Source organism: Thermobia domestica, chromosome 13, assembly GCF_964235325.1.
Source record: "Thermobia domestica chromosome 13, izTheDome1.hap1.1, whole genome shotgun sequence".
NCBI classification, from domain to species: Eukaryota; Metazoa; Arthropoda; class Insecta; order Zygentoma; family Lepismatidae; genus Thermobia; species Thermobia domestica.
The window spans coordinates 112,237,688-112,260,370 of NC_137466.1; the positions used below are offsets into that span (position 1 = coordinate 112,237,688).

The 22,683-nt window shown below is 34.7% G+C and overlaps 1 protein-coding gene across 8 annotated transcripts in view; it reads right to left on the reverse strand.

Annotated features, from left to right (window-relative positions):
- The window catches only part of Cdk4 (Cyclin-dependent kinase 4), a 326,852-nt gene that overhangs the window by 197,884 nt on the left and 106,285 nt on the right, over positions 1–22,683 (reverse strand). For 2 of the 8 annotated variants that reach the window (XM_081736276.1, XM_081736277.1), the window contains 3 exons: positions 20,462–20,520; positions 17,048–17,106; positions 16,705–16,813 (listed from right to left, as the gene is read on the reverse strand). The exons of 3 other annotated variants lie outside the window; for them this stretch is intronic. The gene's annotated coding sequence lies outside the window, so the exon portion shown is untranslated. Of the gene's footprint in view, positions 1–4,866; positions 5,323–16,704; positions 16,814–17,047; positions 17,107–20,461; positions 20,521–22,683 lie in introns of those variants that run through there. 3 more of the 8 variants (XM_081736280.1, XM_081736279.1, XM_081736282.1) reach the window with 2 other exon arrangements.

The window sequence follows — 22,683 nt, forward strand, 5'->3', positions numbered from 1 at the left end:
AAAGAAAATCCAGGGCGAATCCCTGCGTCACTTCACTTCATAAAGCATACATTTACAACCATTGTTATAATCTGGCCTATACAGTGATATGCAGGGTGACCAGGCATCTCTGATTTCTACATACATTTCAAGGTTATGTTGTTTATAAATAAAGATATGAACTCATTGCGCTGACCATTTTAAGAAATAAAAATTCAGTAATCATTCTCTTTAAAAAAATTGACAGCATCAAAGGATAATAGGTTCTATCTTTTCAATGCTTGTTCTTTGAAATGATAGACTTTTTTCACGTTGTCCAGATACTCTGATCTTGATTTTTCCATGTCCAGTTCTTAATTTAATTTTTGCTTCTTGTAGTGGACAAACACCGTGTGCGTGGGTTTCCTCGGGGTTCTCCCGTTTCCTCCCACTTTCTTCATTCCACCATGTCATTCATTTCTCATCCCCACCGTCTCCTTTAACCTAGCAGGCATAATCGTGGGACGTAAAACTCAAAGATATCATTTCATCATTTCTTTCGTGCAAGTCACTAAGCGCTCCTTAATCCGGCATATTTCGGGACCACGACCGTGCTGGATTATCGAACGTCAATAGTTTTAACAGGAAAACCAAAACTAAATTACTCAAGATAAAAATGCAAGTGATTAAAACGTTTATTTTACGGAACCTGTGCAGACGATACAAATAGCCTACTATACAAAGTACATCGTCACTCTAGCAACTCTGGGATTTAAAACATTGTTATTTATAATTCATTAGGGTACAAAATTAAATTCAAACATTGAATATTTATTTAATTGAATATTCTTGCAGCTCGATCGATGCCAGATTACTGAATATGCCGAGGAACTATAGAATGCTGGATTAAAGAGCGCTTACTGTAGTATGTGTGTTACTGTTAGGCAAACACAAATAAAAATTGATACAAGAATTTTGCTACATACACAATACGTAAAGAAATTTCTTCCAGCAAAATAAAAGATTGTCATTATTTGCAACGAACGACATACTCTCTAGCTATAGACGTACCCGAGGGTGTCCAGACTCCTCCAGAAATTTATGTCAAAGGAAAAAAAAAAAAAATACTACCTATTAAAAATTACATAGCAATTCTTACACAAACTTTTTAAAACAGGGGGGGAGGACCCTTCTCGAAATGAAGCTTCTGGCTGCGCAGGACTAATTCTAGCGCCACATTTTTTTAAAAGCAGGGTTCCTACTGATCTGGAGAAATCTATTTTCCTGATTTCTCCCTGATTTTTCGCAGGAAATTCCCTGACTTTCATGACAGGTGTCGGATGGCGTTGACATATAAATAGGAACAAATAACGGTGAATATTTATATATGAAGACATTTATTCTATAGAGACAAATAATAATTAATTGCTCATACATACCTTCCACTTATCAATAAAAATCCGAGCAACGTTCCGTACTGTGATCATTAATGGTTGGTTAAGCTAAAATTGGTTTACAAATAATGTTAAAATATATTTTATAAAATTTTCCTGACCTTCCTCGATTTCCAGTCTTTTTTCCCTGAGTTTTCCCTGACTTCCCTGACCAGTAGGACCCCTCTGAAGATGTTTTCAAATACTACACATAAAAATTTACCCTCAAACATGTTATTTTGTACAAGTCGATATGATCTATCGAGTGATGTGTCTTGTATTTGGACAATATTTCAATTAAACATTAACGAAAATGTAAGAGTAGTAATTTTAGACTATATCTAATTAATTGTAACATGTACTATCGTAAATTGGTTGGACTGGGGTTTAGCTCACTTCGAACCAGAAGCTATATGAAACGTGGACTGTGCGATTCAAACTCCATTAGCTCCATCTGGGAACCAAGCTCGGGTCTCCCACGCCCGATGTACTCTTGTTTTGTTAGTGTCGTAGTAAGATTTTAATGATGATTTATTTCAACACCAGTTTCATCTCAGTAACAAGGTTCTCGTATAGCGCCAAGTTTTAGGTTTACAAATTAATATTTTCTCGAAACTACACATGAGCTTTTACATAAACGCAAATAATTTTGTTCAGCTCAAACGACCTATTGACTGGTATTATCTATCATCTCTGTACATATGTGTTTCTCTTTCCTTAAACGCTAATAATATTGTACAATTTTGCTCATGGTTCAAACGTTAGGTTTTAATTTTCATATTCCCTCTCTTGTTTTTCACTCATATTTATTGATGCTTCTTTCAAATAATTCTTTCTTGCTCCAATGCAAATTTAAGTAAATATACACTACATAAAAAGGATTGAAGAATATTATTAATTAAACATACGCATAATTTGATACATTGTATTTTCATTTTTTTTATTTTTTTATTTTTTTTTATTTTATTTATTTATTTTTTTTTTTAATGTTTCCATATCTTGTAGAAAGTAGGTTTAGATTTTGTAACCTACGCACACCACTGCCTTTATTGCAATATTTTCAAGAAAAATTTTCTTTGTTTAAGTTATCAACGTAATTGAGATCTCAAATCCCATCTCGTGGGAGACGCTATTCACATCTTACAAGTTCTTCCCATCTCCCCTCTTTCTCAGTCTGTGCAATTACTGACATGGTAGAACACCATGATGCACAATTAATCACCCTAACTTAATCGCTGAACATAAAATTTAAGAATATTACTTCTATAAGTTAGCCATCCATTAATTTTTACTTCATCCTGTACTTATTTTCTTTCCTTTAGACGATCTAGACAATATATTTTATACCAGAGGTCCTCAATGCATGTATTGCTGATCTCTTCGTCGTGGACAGCGGATTTCTGTATAACTTCATTCAGATTTATCAGGTATCATGTAACTAACATCAATGAGAATTTTAATACAAATACGGAGGCCCGGGGCAAACTTCAGAGGCAACCTCGGCCTCTCTAGGATTGGTGTCTATGCCGTGGCCTGCTAAAATAATTATTAAAAAATACTACACATAAAAACGTGACTAATAAATAGTTATACATATCAGTATAGCTTAGTGACCCATGAGCATCACAGAAATGTTAATTGGCCCGAAATGTCTGACGGGTAAAGAGCCTTGATTTACACTACTAAGTAAATGAATGAAAGAAGTTAACTGCATATAACTTCTCAATATGTCCTTGCAACAAAATATTATACGGATAATATCCGTTGTGCTACTGTCTATATAACTATGATACATGACAAATTCTTCGAGTCTTGAGGAAAGAACTTTGCTTGCATAAGGGTTCTAACTGATCTTGACAGGAAAAAGATATTTTGAGTAAACGAAGGATGAGAAGGATAATATAACGAAGTTTATTTATTTATTTTTATTTATATATATTTATTTTGGTTCTCTTAGCACAAAAAATGATTCAATAACGAACTTTTGCTTCTACTGTCCTGAATCTTCGGGTTTCCATTAAAATTTATATCTTATACTATATTGTATATTGTGAGTGCCATCCATTTCTTTGTTCTGATTGGATTACTTGTCACTTGAATAGAAAATAACTTACTCCATATAAACCAAAGGTTTTACCGCGCATTATGCTCTGCTAATTATGATACAGTTCATTGACGCTGTTGCCTTTTACTAAGACTTCGCTTCTTGTTAACAAGCAACATTTAACAACTTACATCAACTACTTACTCTCTGTCGTTAGGGAAGTTGTAAATCGACATACATACATGCGAATATGTGATTGTTAGCTCTAAGCAGACAATGTTGGGTGTACAAGAGAAAGAAATACCGGGAAGGGAAGTACGAAAGCAGCAACAAACATGCATTCAGTGATGTAGCTACGGGGGGCGCTTATGAACCACCCGATAATTAAATTTTGCTTATCCCAGTGGTCCAGTGCACTTTGTGGACGTGGTCGAGGGTTCAATTCCTGGTAGGAGCATTAAAATAATCGAATGCTTTTTTGTGGTTCGGGCTCCACCTTCAACTGTAGGTTCACGTCTTACATGATCTCGGTGCTGAAAACGAAAGCTCAACTTCAACACACACAAAATTAAACTAAATTTTTGTGGATGTAAGTGAAGTATTCGCCATCTTTGCTCCTGCTATGCTGTGCTGTTATAAGCATTCTCTTTTTTAAAGTTCGGTCTATACTAATCATTTACAATCGTAAGCTCAAAATCGATAACTAAGTGTTCTTCCAAAGTATACATAACGTACGATCATTCCATATTATATATACACACCTCTGAAATACGAAAATTAAGTTTACAGATTCTTCCACTCAAATCTCTCCCATCCAATAACAATAGGGGTGTGTCCCTTTAGCGCGTATACATTTGCCGTAAAGAGTAATTCTTATTTTTACAAATCGCCACTGCAAGAGCTCACTATATCGTAAGCTTTGTCCTCTTATAAATGCTAGAATTTATGTACTGAAGCTGAAATTTTTAATGTTGCAAAATTCCCGGTTAATCTGTTGACCCTTAATTGTACGAGCCCTGAAAACACACAATGTATTTAACTCATGATCCTGGCATAAGGGTGATGAACTTTGAGAATGGTTTAGGGAAATCACAATGAGTGTTCAATACCGAACATTTTTACCCCCATCGCGGCGGTATTGAATCTAGACTCATCCGCTTCAACAGCATGTGCGATCACCATTCAGTCATAAGAAACACTTTAAAAGAGAAAACTGCAAATATTAGTATAGCCGTATTAACAACATAAATTAGGCTATTCTTAGCGTGAATAAAGAAATCTTGTATAAAAGCTACAAATAAACATTTTCAATAGAATGGACCAACAAGTCACCTGAAAATGGATAGCGAGAAACCGTTTTCGTTTTCTTTCTTTCACTTTACCTGAATTGTTTGAAAGAAAGAAAAAAAAATAGAGAGGTATTTTACTCACCTTCGTGCATGGATGACTGCGAGATTCCAGGAAGGCACTAATCGGTAACGGAATTCGTAGAAGAACGAAAAAAAAAAAAAAAAAAAATATTTAGACAGATGAGTAACGATTTTGAAAGGGCTGAACAAAAATGGACTTTTACACCTTGCAAAATTCCACTTCGTACTAACACTATGCTGTATTTCACAAGAGGAATTCAAATTTTTTCCAGTCGAGGAAAAACAAGAGGAAACAGTATTAAACACACACACGCTTCCGTAACGTATCTGTACAATTTAGAAGACTAATTAATTCAATGTTGATTTTATTTCGATTAGGTTTTCGTTCGTATCGAATAGAATGGATCAATGAAAATATTAATTTGTTCAATTACGTAATATTTCACAAATTTGGACACTACTGAAATGTCGATAAGAATACCACAAACGCACGTGCTTCTCGTCATGAAAAGTATTTTCGAATATTTTAACGAAGTGATGAGCATGCTATGAGTAGATCTGAGGTGGGGGGAAAAGAGTGAGAGAATTACAAAATGGACAAAAGAGTAAGGGTACAGAAGGGGGAAGGACGAAGAAAGGTGCGCTGGGCACACGATTCCGGTGAGCTCATTCGGCAGCTGCTGTTAACCATTCAGGCTTTGACCCCAACTCATTTCTTCTTTTTCATTTATCGTTTGCGTATAATAATATATAAGTTCATAGTAATGTAACATCCAGTGTTGCTAACTGTCAAAATAAAAAATATCGTACACACACACAACTTCAGAAAACACTGCAGTAATGCAATAACCTGATTGCGAATACGGAAGACAGAAGTTTCTTTTCGAATATTCGCAAGAAAAATATTAAGTTCTTGCTTCATTTCTTGCATACTAAGTAGATAATTTTTAATTTGTTATTTTTGGATACAGGTTGGCAAATCAGTGTTATGGAAAGACAGCTGCGCATTTCACAGTGGCCAAACCGTCCAAAAACCTGCCCGACTGCCAGCTGTCCCCCCTTCCTATGTCGCGTGCCTACAGCTCGCACCTGCCCCAGTCCGGAAAATGGACTCATGATTGTAGATCGGTTAAGACACAAAACGCTGGCAGCTGCATCCGTTTCTGAATAGTCTTCGCCTTCAGCAACATCTACGCAGCGGATTGGTTTCTTTTTCTTATACGAAAGAGAAAAGAAATCTAGAAACACCCATTGGCTAGTGATTCTTCTTCAAGCTGTTATTTAAATAATAATAATAATAATAAAATGCACATAACTGAAACGTACATGTAGTATTTTGGCAGATGAGATATTGCGTTAGGTAAAGCATGCGATGGTTTAACATACAATTTCGTCTGGTGCCCCCAAAACAACAATTGTCGTGGCGCATAATGACACTTTTCGCGATACAATTTTTGAGAATTCGCCAGTGGCTGAACACATACTCTCACTTTCGTCCATAAAAACTGAAATGCCGGGAGTTTGAAGAGGAAGTATTATACACTGAAGCAGCAAAAACTCCTATCAATTGATGAGTCTGCGGTAATATTGTCGTTTAATAACTGATATCCCGGATTAGAATTGGAATGTTAATGCTATGATAAGTTTTTCAGAATATAAAAGTTTCTAATAATTTTCCGTGATTCACAACTCGATTATTCTGAAACATATTTTCACAACTTTTTTTTCATATCAATGATTTAAATTAAGCAATCCATGTGAAGTTATTCGCTACGATTGTCGTTTCCGTATAAATACATATATATTTCGCTATGGTATATATAAAGCAATATTATTTACAGAACAACTGCTCTTGATTAATACACCAGTTTTACTAGTTTATTTCCCGGTGCACCGCGGAGGCAGCTCACTTTTTTTTTTATTTCATGTTAAGCCGCAGATTCAAGTGTTATATACGTAAATAGTCTCGGTGCTGAACTCCAATCCAACTAACCATTTTACTAGCATGTTGCTTACAGTGGCGGCTTTTGATGGAAGTCCCATCGTAAAATTTTATCGTTACAATTTAAGAGAAGCAAAGCTTACCTAATAACGTAAGTGCTATACACACACACACACACGAAAAAAACACTAGGTAAGTTTTTTCTTAGCTTGTAGAGATAAAATAGTATTTTGTTTTTAAAAATCTATGTGACTACCTTAGCGAGCCGCCACTAGCTCGCTAAGGGAGTAATTTCTACTAATATCCATATTAGTTTACTTAAACGATACAAACAACGTGAAAGGTTTAACTCTTGAGAATAGCTATTAAATTATTTTACTGTAGATTGGTTAACTAAATCAAGTAACAGCATCACATTTTAAACACATTGAAATGCTTTAGCTAAAGAGAAAAATCAGATCCTTTTCCTCCATACCTCCTGAACTCACACAACCTATCGGTTCCCGTTGATTTTCTCCTCAACTATCAAACTATATTACATATATATCACTTTTTTATTACGGATGAGCGAAGTCACCCTTCAGCTAAATCGTTCAATAAAAAGAGTTCGGAAAAAGTTTATTACTGTATGTTAAATGCAACAACAAATGTTCACAAAACGATGTAACTTCACAAATATTAAAAACGGTGAAGTGTACTCAAATTGTTCATACAGTCGCGTCTTTGGTAAGTATAATCTTGAGTTCGATTTCTGATTATCCTAATAATGTGAGGCAATTAGGAGCTACTTAAATGAGGACAAAGCTAATTCCCATCTTGAAAACCACGAATGATGTATGATTGACGTGTAGTAAAAGTCAATGTGAAGGACATATTTCATCCAACTGCCTTCGTCAACTAAAGTAAATGGATTAAGATTACATAAATCTAAGCAAAAGTTTACTTTAGTACATATACTGTCAAACACTTTGGTCTTTGTTTAGCTATTTTATCATTATGTAAGACAGGGCGCAAAATTTAAGGTCGCCAGGTCGCCATTGGCGACTAGAAATTTAGAGCTGGTGACCAGTTTTCAGTAGGAATGGTTTCTGCCTAAATTACGCATACTAACATTACGAGAAATACTGGGCGAATTCATTATCAAATTATATTCTTACAACAAAAGATTTATAGTTATGCGACAATAATTTTGGACATGAGTGTACATACGTGAATTAGTCCATACCATAATTTTTTTTGAACGAAAGAAAATTAATGAATTATGTTTCTTGCAATAAATAGATAAAGCGATTATATTGGCCAGGTCGTTAATGAAGTCAATTCATAACATTTGCATGGGGAACGGTGACTCCATATCCCATACATGAAAATTTGCTTTTCGCGTAGTTCTCTCTACTGTCTTCACCAATCTATTACTACTATTTACATGTAAAAAATCTGCATTAGTTTGTACTACCTCTAGGGTATGAAAATAATAAAAATCTTAAATCAATTACCTTGTATGTGTTATATTTCTTCTTTATTTGTATCTCATGTGTCACTGTAAATTTGTATAACAAGGAATCCTATTGTACTTGTATTGTAACAGTTCGCACATTTCTTAATGAGACAATTTCAAATTGAAGTTTATATTTATGCAGAGTTGAAGTTCTGTGTACCAGCAAAATCGTCCCAGTCCCTCCTTCGAATCAATTACATGGACGCCCCAACTCCCTAGTAACATCAACATTGGACAAGCCAGAAGGACGCAGTGGCTCAGTGGTAGACCATTTACCTCGTGTGTGGGGTTCCTGGTATAATGCCAACCCGCGCCAAGTGAGCTTTGTGGTGGACAAATACCGTATGCGTGGGTTTTCTCGGGGTTCTCCCATGTCCTTCCACTTCTTTCATTCCACCATTACTACCCATCTCATTATCACCGCCTCGGTGCATAATCGTGAAAGGTTAAAAAATGGAGAAGCCATTATAGAAAATAGGAATATACAGTAGCCTATTTAGAATGAAGACCTAATTCATTTCATCACATGAACTAGTAAGCTTCAATATGTTCCACTCCTCGGATGAACAAAGAAATTGTTCTTAAAAGATAATTTGAAAGTCGATTGCTTTGTATCGATGAAGATCATTATACTTAACACTGAAATCAAATGGTAACATTAATAAATGAATCTATAAATTACTTGCATTCATATCAACGCTATTTCATTCTTTAATTTCCATGGCTAAACTATAAAGTAAAATAAGAAACTTGCATGATTCAGTGTTCTGAGAATAACCCATTCCTTCCCACAATACACACGAAAACTTTTTTTAAAAAAACAATTTTATTTATTTTAATTAATTTCCATGTCATCGCATTTGAAGAACGTATTTTAATATTTTAGATTCGGTTTTCAGATTAAATAAAACCATACATAAACAAAAAAAGGTTGGTACAAAACAGCGAAAATGTTGAATTAATTACTATCTAGGTTTTTTTTTTAAGAAGAAGAAGAAAAGAAGTCTGGAATTTTAATGCTTCCACAGACAAAAGTAACTCTACTCAGATACGTGCTCTTTTAAAAACATGTAGAAATGAAATAAAAACATATCTGATCTGTATAAACAGGAAAGACGCGCACGTACTGTATGTAGAAAGCCGGTTCCTGAAGATTCTGTTCATGGGTTGGAAAACGTTTACAACTTCCCCTGGTCATATGTCCTTGTTTAAAGGGACAGCCACGCACGTGCTCTGAAAAGTACCAACGGTTATCTCTTACATAAAGGATCAGGAAAGGGGATGGGGAGCGGAATGGAAACACGTGAACGAGAGGGTTGACAGTGTAACCAACTATAGATTAAATTTAATAAATACATTTTCACTTGCACATAAAGAGTATCTACAATTTTTCTTTTCAAGTGTAAAGTTTGACATCTACGCCATATGGAAACGGTACCGACCGGGAAACGAAACTAGAATCACGCCATTAAAAGGTAAATATTTCAACCATTTATAGGTCTACACGCAAGAGTACAGGGTATTTCATGTAACTATTGTCAGTAGATAGTTTAACAGCAGACTTCAATATACTGTATTACGAAACATAAAATGGGTTTTCCCACTTTCCTTTTAGTATTATGGGCACTGTGTTCAGTGGTCGAGTGCTCACTCCTGATGCGAGACAACATTGGTTTAATCATAGTCCACTTGAGTCTGTAGTGTCGTGTCCGCGGGTTTTCCAGTTTCGTCTCACACTGTATATTCACGAATTCTTTCCCTTCGTCTTTGGCCTAAAAGACAATAGTTCGAAGTAAAACAAGCAATATCGCTTCACTTTCCTCTTAGTATTTCGACCTCGCTTATTTATTTAATTAATTATTCTATACAAATTTATGTTGAAAGTTGTCTCGCTTATTCGATTTTTCAAGAATTCGATATTCCTTCTATTAAAGACTATCCTGTATCACATTCATGATGCAAATAAAATTCGCGTATTGCTGAAAATTAAATTATGGACGTAGTTATAACCTTAGAAACAAATATTATATATATATATATATATATATATATATATATATATATATATATATATATATATATATATAACCAGGGGTTGGACAAAAATCTAAAACGCTTACAAAAGTGTGAAAATCATACCTAGTATGGTGTGGGGTCTCCTTTTGCGTCCAAAACAGCTTGGATCCGACGTGGAATGGACGTATACAGCTACTGAATAGTGCTGTGTGTAATTTTGTACCATTGTTCCTCCAAAACATGCTCCAGTTCCTTAAGGGATGCTGGTGGAGGGTAATGAAACCGAACACGCCTTTCTAACTCAGACCACAACGGCCTAATGATGTTCAGATCTGGTAATTGTGGGACCCAGGGGAGGTGTGATAGCTCCTGGTCATGCTCCTCAAACCATGATTTCACCGTTTTTGTAGCATGACAGGGTGCCAAATCATCTTGGTAGATGCCATCACCATCAGGGAACAATATTTAGGCCATGGGTAGAACCTGGTCCCCCAAAATGGCCTCATACGCCTTAGCAATCATCATTCCATGCAGGGCTATGATGGGACCTGCAGAAAACCACGATATCACTGCCTATACTGTAACAGAACCACCTCCATGCTTTACAGTTGGGAGCAGATAGTCTGTATCATAGGACTGCGACGGTGTTCTCCATACGTAAACACGACCGGTTGTTGGAAACAAGGTGAAGGTCGATTCATCGGACCGCATTACGTGTTTCCACTGCTCATGAGTCCATACCTTGTGGTCCTTGCACCACTGGATACGCCTCTTTGCAGTTACTGCTGTTACCAGGAATTTGGCGATAGCGGCCCTGCCATGAATTTTCATTTTATGAAGTTCCCGTTGCACTGTTTTTGATGAAACCGGATTCTGTAGGCCGGAATTGAGTTCAGACGTAATTTCCTTTGCAATGATCCTTTTAGCTACTACAATCCGTTTTAATGCCCTTCGGTCCTTATCTGACAGGATTGTCTTTCGACCCCTATTGTGCTTTGCAGACGTCGTTTGCTCATGAATGCCCTTGTGACATCGGCAAACGACGTCATTTGTGTATGCCCTCGTGACATTGGACACAGTGCCTTTCGATACGTCTACAATGTTCGCCACTGTTGCTCCAACCAGACGGGCACCAACGATTATGCCTCTTTGGAAGTTTGTCAGGTCGCCACGACACACCACGACACTCACAGGTGAACTGGTTACTGCTGACGGAAGAGGAAGGTCCACATGACATATTGAAAACGATCGGCAACCGCAACACGTGTTGTACAGTGGAGGACCAAACTTACCTGTGTCCTGTATGAAGTGTTTTTAGATTTTTGTCCCCTATATATATATATATATATATATATATATATATATATATATATATATATATATATATATATATATATATATATATACAGAAAACTAGATGTCTGGAGATTACGTCCCTTTACAGCACTGAGGCTCTATATAATAAACGACGAACACACAATTCACTTCCTGGAATTCAGTATCTATATGTACTTCAACTGCTTCATAGATGTTTTCTAGCAAAATAAGGTCAGGCCAACCTGGTTACAGATACCACAGAACATAAAAGGTAAAAATATAAATATTCGAATATTCAAGTATAAATTTAAATTAAGGTAATTTTATGTTAAACCGTTGTACATATATGGACGAAAGTGTTATGTCATCACACTATACTCAGTGAGCAAGCAATACCCAACATACTAAATTTGTTCGTAGGAATGCGACCACACTTATTGTTCTAGCGCTTTTAGGTTAAGAGCATAGTGACGAAGGAGTTTTGGTGGAAATTAAGTTAAATTGAGCGGAAAGAAGCTCTTAGAAAGAATTCCTTCTAAACCACTGTGTGTACTTCTGGTATTTTTCAGCAGTCACTAACCTTGGAATATCGCAAGAATGATGGATCTTCCAACTAAATTAGTTTATCACTCACTACTCCATGTTCCCTTGTTGCTAAATATTTCTTAAAGCCACCCAATATAAAATTTGACTGTTCCATTCTGAAATCAGACTAATTAATCAACTGCCAGAATAACATTTCACTTGATGTGTATGATTTTGGTATATTTTTACAATGTTTAAAATTGCTTATTTCCTTCCTAATATTATTGTTAAAAATGAAAATACGTATTGTACAATGACATTAAATGACTTATTTGCTTTAGAAATCAATTTTACATAATGCTGTGATACTAAAGTCAACTTAATAGCAATTACTGAAAGAAGAATAAGACTAGTAAATAACGAACTGACTTCGTTATTATTTTGTTTATTAGTTGTAGTCAAGGGTTCTTTTTCAGCGTTACTGACATTATACGAGACGTGAACTTAGTAATGCGAGATGCGATCAGTATGCATTCCCAACGAGAACCGAATTCAGAAATCTCAAATGAAAGGCGGAAAAAGTAACTGTTAACCTTCTAAATCCTCTGATACGTCTTGTCCTCCTCTTATGCGTTTTATATATATATATATATATATATATATCAGTTCATCGTCCTACGATTATTACTTTTAGGCTAAAGGAGACGATAGACGAATGGCTTCCAGATAAGTGAATGATTGTAAAATTATATTTTTGATTTCCCAATGAGAGGCGAACCCGAGATTACATGCACGAAAGGCACACGCGCTATCCGCTGGGAAGGGTATGTGCTTTATGAGAATGTCAAACTGTAAGCAACCCTGAAAGGAAACTAATCTAGGTGAAAGAGTGCTCGGCCAAGGTCACATGATGAAGCAGCTTTCAATTAATAAGCTGTAACTTTCACCGCATTTACCGTATGAAGGTAACTTTTACCTAATTCCTTTTGTAATTGAATACTCTCTATAACATATGCAAGTTATACAGCCGCAGAATGTACAGATCGAAGACCTGAAGAAATTTACGGAAATGTAACTTCTTTACTGTGAATCTACTGTATTAACCCATCCTCACCATAAAGTGATTGGTCTATAAAGTGATATTATACAGTGGAGCATATAGAGAGAATTTACGACAAATTCGAGACACTAAAATCTTGGCGATTTTTTTGGAAATTCTCTCGCACTTCCCGACCTACGTGACTGATACATTATTTGAAAGAGTACTTGATAACGAAGGGGATAAAACATAGATTTAAATCATCTTTGTACGGTATTCATAATGGGAGCTACAGCAGATTAATCACTCTTAATTTGAAAAGAAAGATTTTTAAAACAAGTATGCTCTGTGTTAGCAATACAGAGTGATAAGAAAAGGCATCATCTACAATATTCCTTAGTTAAGCCCTATAATAATTTAAATAATCACGCGTTACTTTGTTTTCTTATTGTTCTAGTATGTGCCAAAGATTGTGAATTCGGACAAATTTCAGAACATAAACCAGACACACAATAAGTGCGAAGGGAAACATCATATTAGATATCCACGATGGTTAAAGAAATAACAAATTGCATTAAGCTCATACTAAAATCGGATGCCAATGATTGGATTACATGTTTCCGGGACCTGACTAAAGAAAGGAACATGTATAGAATAGACGACAATTAAAAACTGAAATTCATATGCTGTGATAATTGGGAATCTGGACACGCTCTAAGAGAGAACAATCACTGTAACAGCTGTTCTTAATCTTACAATTTAATTTGTTTATTTCACTTTGTCTTTATGCAATACAGAGGCTATGAAGAACACGATCTACTAGTAACGTGAGATCTGAATCCGGTGCAGTTGGCGTTTACACAGATCACCATACAAAACTGACCCTCACAGTATAGTTCGTTCCACATTACATTACCTCGCTCTCAAAATAGCTGCATTACAGAACCACACAAGTCCCAGCTAACGACTATATGATGACGCGTTCCTTTTAAGTGTTGACAATGATTATTGCGTAGAGAAAATATTTTTCGAGTAAATCAGCGCCTATCACGCATGGGTAGCATCACCTCTCTTTCCAAGAACGAAGCGGTAATATTCACAATAAGTTAGTCAAATTCAAGAGATGGATGTTGAAACTTTGACTACAGGTCAAGTCGATTAGTAATCAGAGAATGATACGTCATTCAAATTCAATAGATGGATATTGAAACTTTCCTCTCAGAAATAAATTGAATTAATAATCAGAGGATAAATCAGTCATTCAAATTCAAAGATATATATATATATACTGAAACTAGAGTTGCATGCAAGTCAGCGTTTTTGGGATGGAGGTTTATTCCAATAATAGGCAGGATTTTTAAAAGAAAAAAAAATTGTTGTTATAATTCAAGTACCACCTTTGTTTTCCTGTAGTGGATTCTACAACTAAAAAATATCTTCAAAACATTCTCTACCTTTGAGTCATATTTTCAGTTCGAGATTGACTATCTTGATTAATTTTACACTGACATTTCTTATGCAACCCAACATATCATTAGTGTCAATTTGGTTGCCTAACCAGCTTATAAAGTACCTGGAAGTTAAACATTCTGATGTATGTGCTTAACACATTGCCTAAGGCCAAACTGACCAACAAAAGTAAATAAATAAAAGCATTTCTTAAAATAAAATTTCACTTGGAAACACTATTGTCAGCTTCAGATATGCTATTAGAACTTAATACAAGTTCATTTTATGAAATTAAAGATGTTAACGGCAGTTTTGGATATTATGTTAATGGGTATGTTGTTATACATAGATTTTTTGTTGTTATATCGTCAAAACTTGAGTAATGCTTTTAAAACAGTTTCTCTCTCGAATTTTAACATCCTCAAAACAATATATACACAGAGGGTGAATCATTTATCTTGATATTTGTATCTTCTTTGTAAATTAACAAACAAGAAACATTGAATTTTTGTATCATGGAAATATCCGTAGGGAGACATTGACATACTCTGTGATACAAACAAGGTTAACAGTGTTGCTAACCCAACAGTTTTATTTTTCAAACGGCATTACATTAGGTTATTACATATTTCAAATATATACAAGTATATGTAAAAGAAAAACATACAATACCACATTTTCATGCAATGTTGCAAACTAAAGGCACTACAGTATCACTGAAAAAAAAATTTCGGAGGGTTCTACAAGTGAAACAGATGGGATAATGGACATCTAAGGTACTATAATGACGAATACTACAGGCATCATATGTTGAATTTCGAACTACTAGTACAAGGAATTGCAAATTTGATGTTTGGTAAAGGGTAATACTGTAAGATTTATATAGATATATATACAGTTTAAGACCTATATAGTGATCTTCCTTTTAACTGACTTTTTCGTTATCCGACCAGATACCGGTCCTGTGGTGATGCGATAACAAGCGTCTACTGGAACTCGATAAACAAATCGTTCGAACACTGCGTGCACTGATTTTCCTTTTTTTCTTTCTTTTCTATCGAGTAACCAGTTTTCTTTTATTCTTGATTGTTTTTAGAATACAGTAATTAAATGTCATTTCGTCTTATAATGTGAAAAGGAAATTAGAACATACTTATTTCTTCATTAGAACTGGAATGTTCAAAAATGCTAAACATTTTCCAGGCAAAAAAGTTGTGGAAAAAAAAAATAAAGCCCTTCCATCTCCCATTGAACCTTTACCTAGAGATAAATTGAATCAACAATTAATCATAAGATAACAGGTTGTAATGCTCTACTAAAATGAAATGCATTACCTTATATATGTTTGTTCATTTGATATATACTTGTATCATTTGTTTCAGTGTATGTTCGTTTAACTTTCTATATTTGTCCACATCATCATTTGTTTCATTCATGCTGCATGGCACGAAGTAGTCAGCTTGTCTAAAATATGAACTAGTAATACGTACTTGTTAGAATTACTTCCTGGAAAATTAAACACCAAATCTGATAACAGAGATCTATGCAATTTGTACAATAATAATAATAATTAATAATAAAGTAGAAAGAAATTTTGGTTCTCATGTATATTATTCTTTTTAAATAATCTGAAATCGTATAATGAAACGATGATTCCGACGAGAATATCCTTTTGAAGTAAAAATTTTAGAAAATATACCTCTTTAAGAAACCGATGAGAGTCGGAAAGTACCAGAACAAATAGTAGAATTGTAGACGTTTGAAAGGTAACATAAATTCTTTTAATTTTTTTCAATAAGTATGTTGTTTTTGTAGTGACGAAGAAATCAGTAAAAATGACAGAACATTGAATCGTTCAATATTCGAGAGCTCCAAACTCGCGCAATATCAATCCTGTCTACTTTAGTGTATTTGTTTTAATAATTTGAATGTATTCCAACAAAATTCGCAGTTAACAACAGCAACATTGTCATGTGGAATTATGGAATCGGACATATGCTCTTGGATAAAGATTCTATTTCTTATTTTTTTAAATTATGGAGCTGTTTATAGCATACATCTGGCAAGATATAAACATATTACAAGTTATGCTAACTTAAGTACGTTGTTTCACCTCACATTCGATGGCAGCGTTAACTGATGACGTATGTAAAACTGGTTGCTTGGCAGTATAATGTAATATTATCAGCTTATTCTTATGTTTGATCTCCATTTCTCAGCGTCTGAAAGAAAGAGTAATACTAATAAGTACACAGCTAAATACTACTGAGTAATTGATGATTATAATACGTTATTAAGTAATGTTACTATGAAAAGCAATTGTTTGTTATAAATGTTCATACTTATAAATAACTGAACTAGGTGTATAATGGTATATAACAGTGTAATTATACATATAATAATATCAAGTTTACGGCAATACATGGTCTATAAATAAATTAACTTTGAATACTTACCGACGGCCGAAAAGAGGTGAATCTGTGCTTACTAGGAGCGAATCTTTCAGGCGAGAAACCTACAAAAGAAAAATATATTGTTATTAGAGTACATACTGTACCAGTCACCCATCTGCGTAACAACTGCGAGATGTTATTATTGTCCCATAACTGCTTTAGCGTATTTCAAAGACCTTTATATCAAGCTCTGTTTTAGTAAAAAGTAAATAAATAAATAAATAAATAAAGCGCTACGTTAGTATCTTAAATTGTACCTACTTTCTGCATAATGGGAAGCTACATATATCAGTTTGATAATTTATTACTATTTGATAATTTATTACACAAATATATAACTTCCTAATAACGGACACTACATTATGCATTTCAATACTTCTTAATCTAAATCTAGCTTTACACAAAGCTTAAATGACACTGTGAGAAATATTAAATATTGTATGCTCTATTTATAGCTTCTTATGAACGGAACTATACTGCACAATCATTTTCATAGTACTATAACAACCAATACTACGCTTCTGTGAGTTCCTACTATGGATTGTTTTACAATGCTAATTCTATACTACAGCCTACAGAGACATTCAAAGTTCTTTGTGGATGTATAGTACTGGACCTAGCCTAAACATCCTCTGTGCAATATGACAATGCTTGCTTTTCTGTGGGCTATGTCATAATGCCCATTCTACATTTTTACTTGTACACGTAATAAGTCAATTCAAATACAAATATCAGCTCAAATCGTTTCTGAAAGTCAATGGAAAATGAAGTGTTTAATAAGTAATGTAATTTTACGTACATGCTAATGTATATTATTATCATCATACTTTGGTTAAAATTGGGAATTCCATGAAGTTAAGACAGAATATTAGCATACCGTGCAATGTGACTAAGTCAATATTGGTTTGATGCAGTGCTTTAAACAAACCAAAATATTGCTTTTTCTGCATTTTCGGGACATGGAAGGCGATATCTGGGCCACAGGTCCAGCGTTTGTTTTCAGAAGAATCGCCCTCCAAACTGAAGGAACTGCTACACTGATTTATATTTTCGTTGCGTTTCCTTTAGACTTCTTTAGTACTCTGTCTGTGACATCTGTCACGACTGACACAGAATAGTCATGATAAATTAACACCGTTAATACGTACGTATGAAACGATCATTGGAGATGCAACCAAAGGCGGAGGAAGAGTCAGTTCAACAATGCAACGCTATTCCTTATCTGGATATTACATATTACAATAAATATCTTCACATGTGTTCTATTTGTTTCTTCTATATTATAATATAATTTCTGTCGTGTTAGAAAGATTTCATTCATATTATTCGTTTATTCCAAACAATGAAATATCATAACACGCGACAAGAATTTTATTTTCTGTATATAACTAATGTCAAGATAAGATATAGAGACAAAATATTTTAAGGTTGGAAATAAAAAGAACTTCTACTAAAATTAAGAACAAGAATTTACTATTCCTATTTTGAAGAAGTTAAATTCATAAAATTCCTGAAGATCTGCTATCAACGATACTTAAGGTAACGTTAACATACGTTACAGAATTTTGAATTTATACGAGGTTCGGCTGATAAGTTCTCGGCCCGACCCCCTTCCGAATGTACTACCCTGATGTAATTGATGTCATGTGAAATGTTGATCTTTTACATATTTAAGTACCAAATTTCAGGATTCTACCATGAACGGTTTTTATTTTACAGGTATTGAATGAACCATGGAGGAGCCAGATAAATTTACCAAAGAGGAGTTGCGAGGCGTAATGAAGTAGTTCTTCCTGCAACAGAAGTCGCCCAAGGAAATCCATGGTTGCATGCTAGACACATTGGGTGGACAGTGCCCTTCATACTCCACTGTGAAGAAATGGTGTGCGAACTTCAAGCGTGGTGAATTTTCAACAGAAGATGGTGACAGGTGTGGCAGGCCAGTGTCAGTGTCAACTCCGGAAAAAGTGGACCAGATTCATGACCTGATTTTGAGCAACGGACGGATTTCGCTTCAAGAGATGGCTGAGAAAGTGCACATATCCAAAGAACGTGTTGGGTCAATAATCCATGATCAATTGGACATGAGCAAGTTTTCCGCGAAATGGATTCCGAAATGTTTGAACGAGGATCAGAAACGCTAACGTGTGAGATCATTGCAGATAATTTTACGGCATTTTGCGAACTCCAAGGACGATTTTTTGAATCGATTTGTTACCCAGGATGAAACGTGGTTGCATTACTTTGATTCGGAAAACCAAACAGTAGTCATGCGAGTGGCGCCACTCAGGATCTCCAAGGCCCAAAAAATTCAAAGCACAAAAGTCCGCCGAGAAGGTGCTTGCCTCAATATTCTGGGATAAGGATGGTGTTTTGCTCTCAGACTACCTTCCAAAGGGCCAAACCATAACTGCAGAGTATTACTGCAGTCTGCTGGCTAAGGTAAAGGACGCTATTAAGGAAAAGCGCCGGGGAAAGTTGACACGAGGTGCCTTGTTCTTGCAAGACAATGCTCCCGTCCACAAGGCTGGCAGAACAATGGGTTTTCTGAGGGACCTATGGTTTCAGTGCATTGACCACCCACCTTACTCGCCAGATCTTGCCCCTTCTGATTATTATCTGTTTCCAAAACTCAAAACAGCACTGAAAGGAGAGAAATTTCACAGTGATGAAGAGGTGATAACAGCTGCAGAATAGTTTTTTGCAGACTTTTTTTTTTTTTTTTTTTTTAATTAAGGGGTTGGAGAAGTTGCAGCATCGAAGTGCCAAGTGTGTTGCCCTTCGAGGGGACTATGTTGAATAGCCTCACACTTTCATGCTGCAGCTCAAGTCCTTCTGGGTCGGGCCGAGAACTTATCAGCCCACCCTCGTATTTGAGAGCAGGAAAGGAAATAAAACTATGAATATCTATTAACTAAATCATGTTTGGGGAAATGCTCTTTCTTCCCAAATTCTCATTCCACCTGCTATAATCTCCTTGAACATGAAATTCCGAAATAACTAAATATAAAAACAATTATCTGAATTTAGGATACTAATAAGAATACGTATGCACACATGAAAATGCGTATTAATTGGTATAACAGTTTATTTAACCCACACGAGAAATATAAATTGACATTTCACTCTATCTACTAGTATATTTTAAATGTTTTCTGGTGAGCCAAGGAATACTTATAATTATCAATACGGAACCATATTTAAGGAAGCTTGCTCAAGTAGTATACTTAGATGTTTATTATGCTTGCAATAAATAAATAATGAAAGTTTACGAAAATAATAATATATAATTAATTAAAATATTAAGAGCGAAAAGGGATAGTTAAAATCAAACAAATGTATATTCTACGATAATCAAGAAAAATAGAAAAACAAAAATTGTTGTTTACATCGCAGGATGACGATAAATATACCCACCTACTTCCTAGGATAATGTATTGTTTTTGGAACTTGGATGTCCTTATTGTTACGTATTGCTGAAAAGGAAAAGAAATTATATTAATAATGTTAAGAGGTAGATGCATCCAAAGTATATGACAACACGCAAATAAACTAGTGCTCACACAATACAAGTGCTACTAAAAGTACACTAAATCTGACTAAGTTACTGACATGAAAATGGTAATAAAAGAAAACTACGTTACTATTAAAATATTTCTATACTATACTATATAAATATATTACTATATTTCTTCACGTAATGGAAAGTGTGGATATTTATACTTACCTTCGGACTTTTATATACGAGGATCATTCAAAAATTGCGGATTCCATGTTGTCAATGTTGTAGATACAATGTAATTAATTTTCCAGTGGTTATATTAACATTTCAAGATTTCTCTCTTATAATATACCATGAATATTAGTATTTCGTTTTAAAAAATGAACTATAGTACTGCCTCCGGAATCCGAACGCCTCTGAACGAGAACTCAGGAACTTGCCAAAAATTCGAGTAAATTTCGCCCCGAATCCTAACGTCCAGCACGTTGTTGATGTTCACGCCGTTTATGTGTACGTTTCTAGAAACTATAAAGCCATTTCGTCTGATTTTTGCTGGTATTTTTATATTTTAAATTTTATTAATTACCATTTTATTCTTCTTCTTATTATTATTCATTAATAATGTATCTCAAAATCTTATGTATTTATTGTTAAAAATCATTTTGAAAATTCAAGTTCGTTGGACCCCGGAATGGAATAATCCAGTTTGTGTTATTTAAAAAAAAAAAAAAAAAAGTGGTCTTGGACTGAGAACTCGAACAGGGCTGAAGAATGGATTAAGTTTAGACCAAGTATGAATGTGGTTAGGATAAAGACTTCTCTGTATTCGTGATTGGCGCTTCAGATCTCTGATTCCATATTTGAGGATCACACAGTTTGGTATTTAAGATTTCGTTGTTGTTATTATTTTGTTTCGGTTTGCACATTTCAATGCCTTTGGAATTTAAAACTTGTTTAAGAACATTCAAAAATACAAAAATACCGAGTTCTGGATTCTAAATAACCGTTATAGATACTACAAATAAGAAGTCAATTTACAAATTATGAAAGCTAGGAAAAGCTCTGAAAACTTGCGAAGTAATTAAAACCTTGAAACAACGGTTAATGAGACACACCTTTTTTTTATTTTGGAATATACAAACATCCTGCTAAAAAAATCACGAAGTTTACTTTAACAACTATTCGCTGATTGCTACATTTCAGAAATAACTGCGTAAATAATTGAGTAACGAAACCCATAGTTAAAATTTAAGTTAAGTTAATTTTTCGGTAGGCACCATAGCAGTCGGTTCCACAGTGTCTGCTTGAAAAACATAGGAAAAGAATCTGCTCTTTACGGTTTCTAACTGATGTAAACTAATTGAAGAATGTTTCCGTTATCACGTATTTCACAAATATTTCCCTGCAATGCATAAAAACAATAGTTAGAAACATACAAGCAGTTGTGACTGATTGAATGAATGAATCAGCAAGCTGCTTACTTATTTAAAAGAATGATACATAAGTCAGGAACTACCCAGATAATAGCGTGAGGTTCACTTTCACAAATAATATTCTCATGTATGTATCCTTTGTGTGCGAGGTCATGGATTTGATTCACGACTTTTTTTTTTTTTTTTTTTGCTCGGGGTCATGGTTTGATCTCAGACCATGTAAGTTTGTGGTGGACAATGAAGTGTCCGTGGGTTTTTTAGAGGCTCTTTTGTTTCCTCCTACATTCTCATTCTACGAATTATTTCATAATTCACTATCAAATTATTCCTCTCATTTAGCCTACAGGTAATGGACGTAGGACGCAGAGCAAAGATTTCATACTACTTACATGGTCTGAGAACGAACCAGGGACCCGTAGTACCAAAGGAAAACGCTATACTACTGATTAATCGCTCCCACCCCTCTCACACAAACGACTTAGCACAGTTATTATTAAGCCATTCTTAAGTCTTGTTACGAAAGAGAGTAAATTTTTCATTACGAAATATTCAAATTGGGTTAAGATCCTTATTCATAAGTCTCGTTATTGCGTTCGTTATTTGATCTGAGTAATCTAAAATAAATAACTGTACATTTTTCTTGTTTTAAGAAATGTATTAGCAAATACAATTTGTAGTTGAATATTGTTACATTAGTTCCTTTC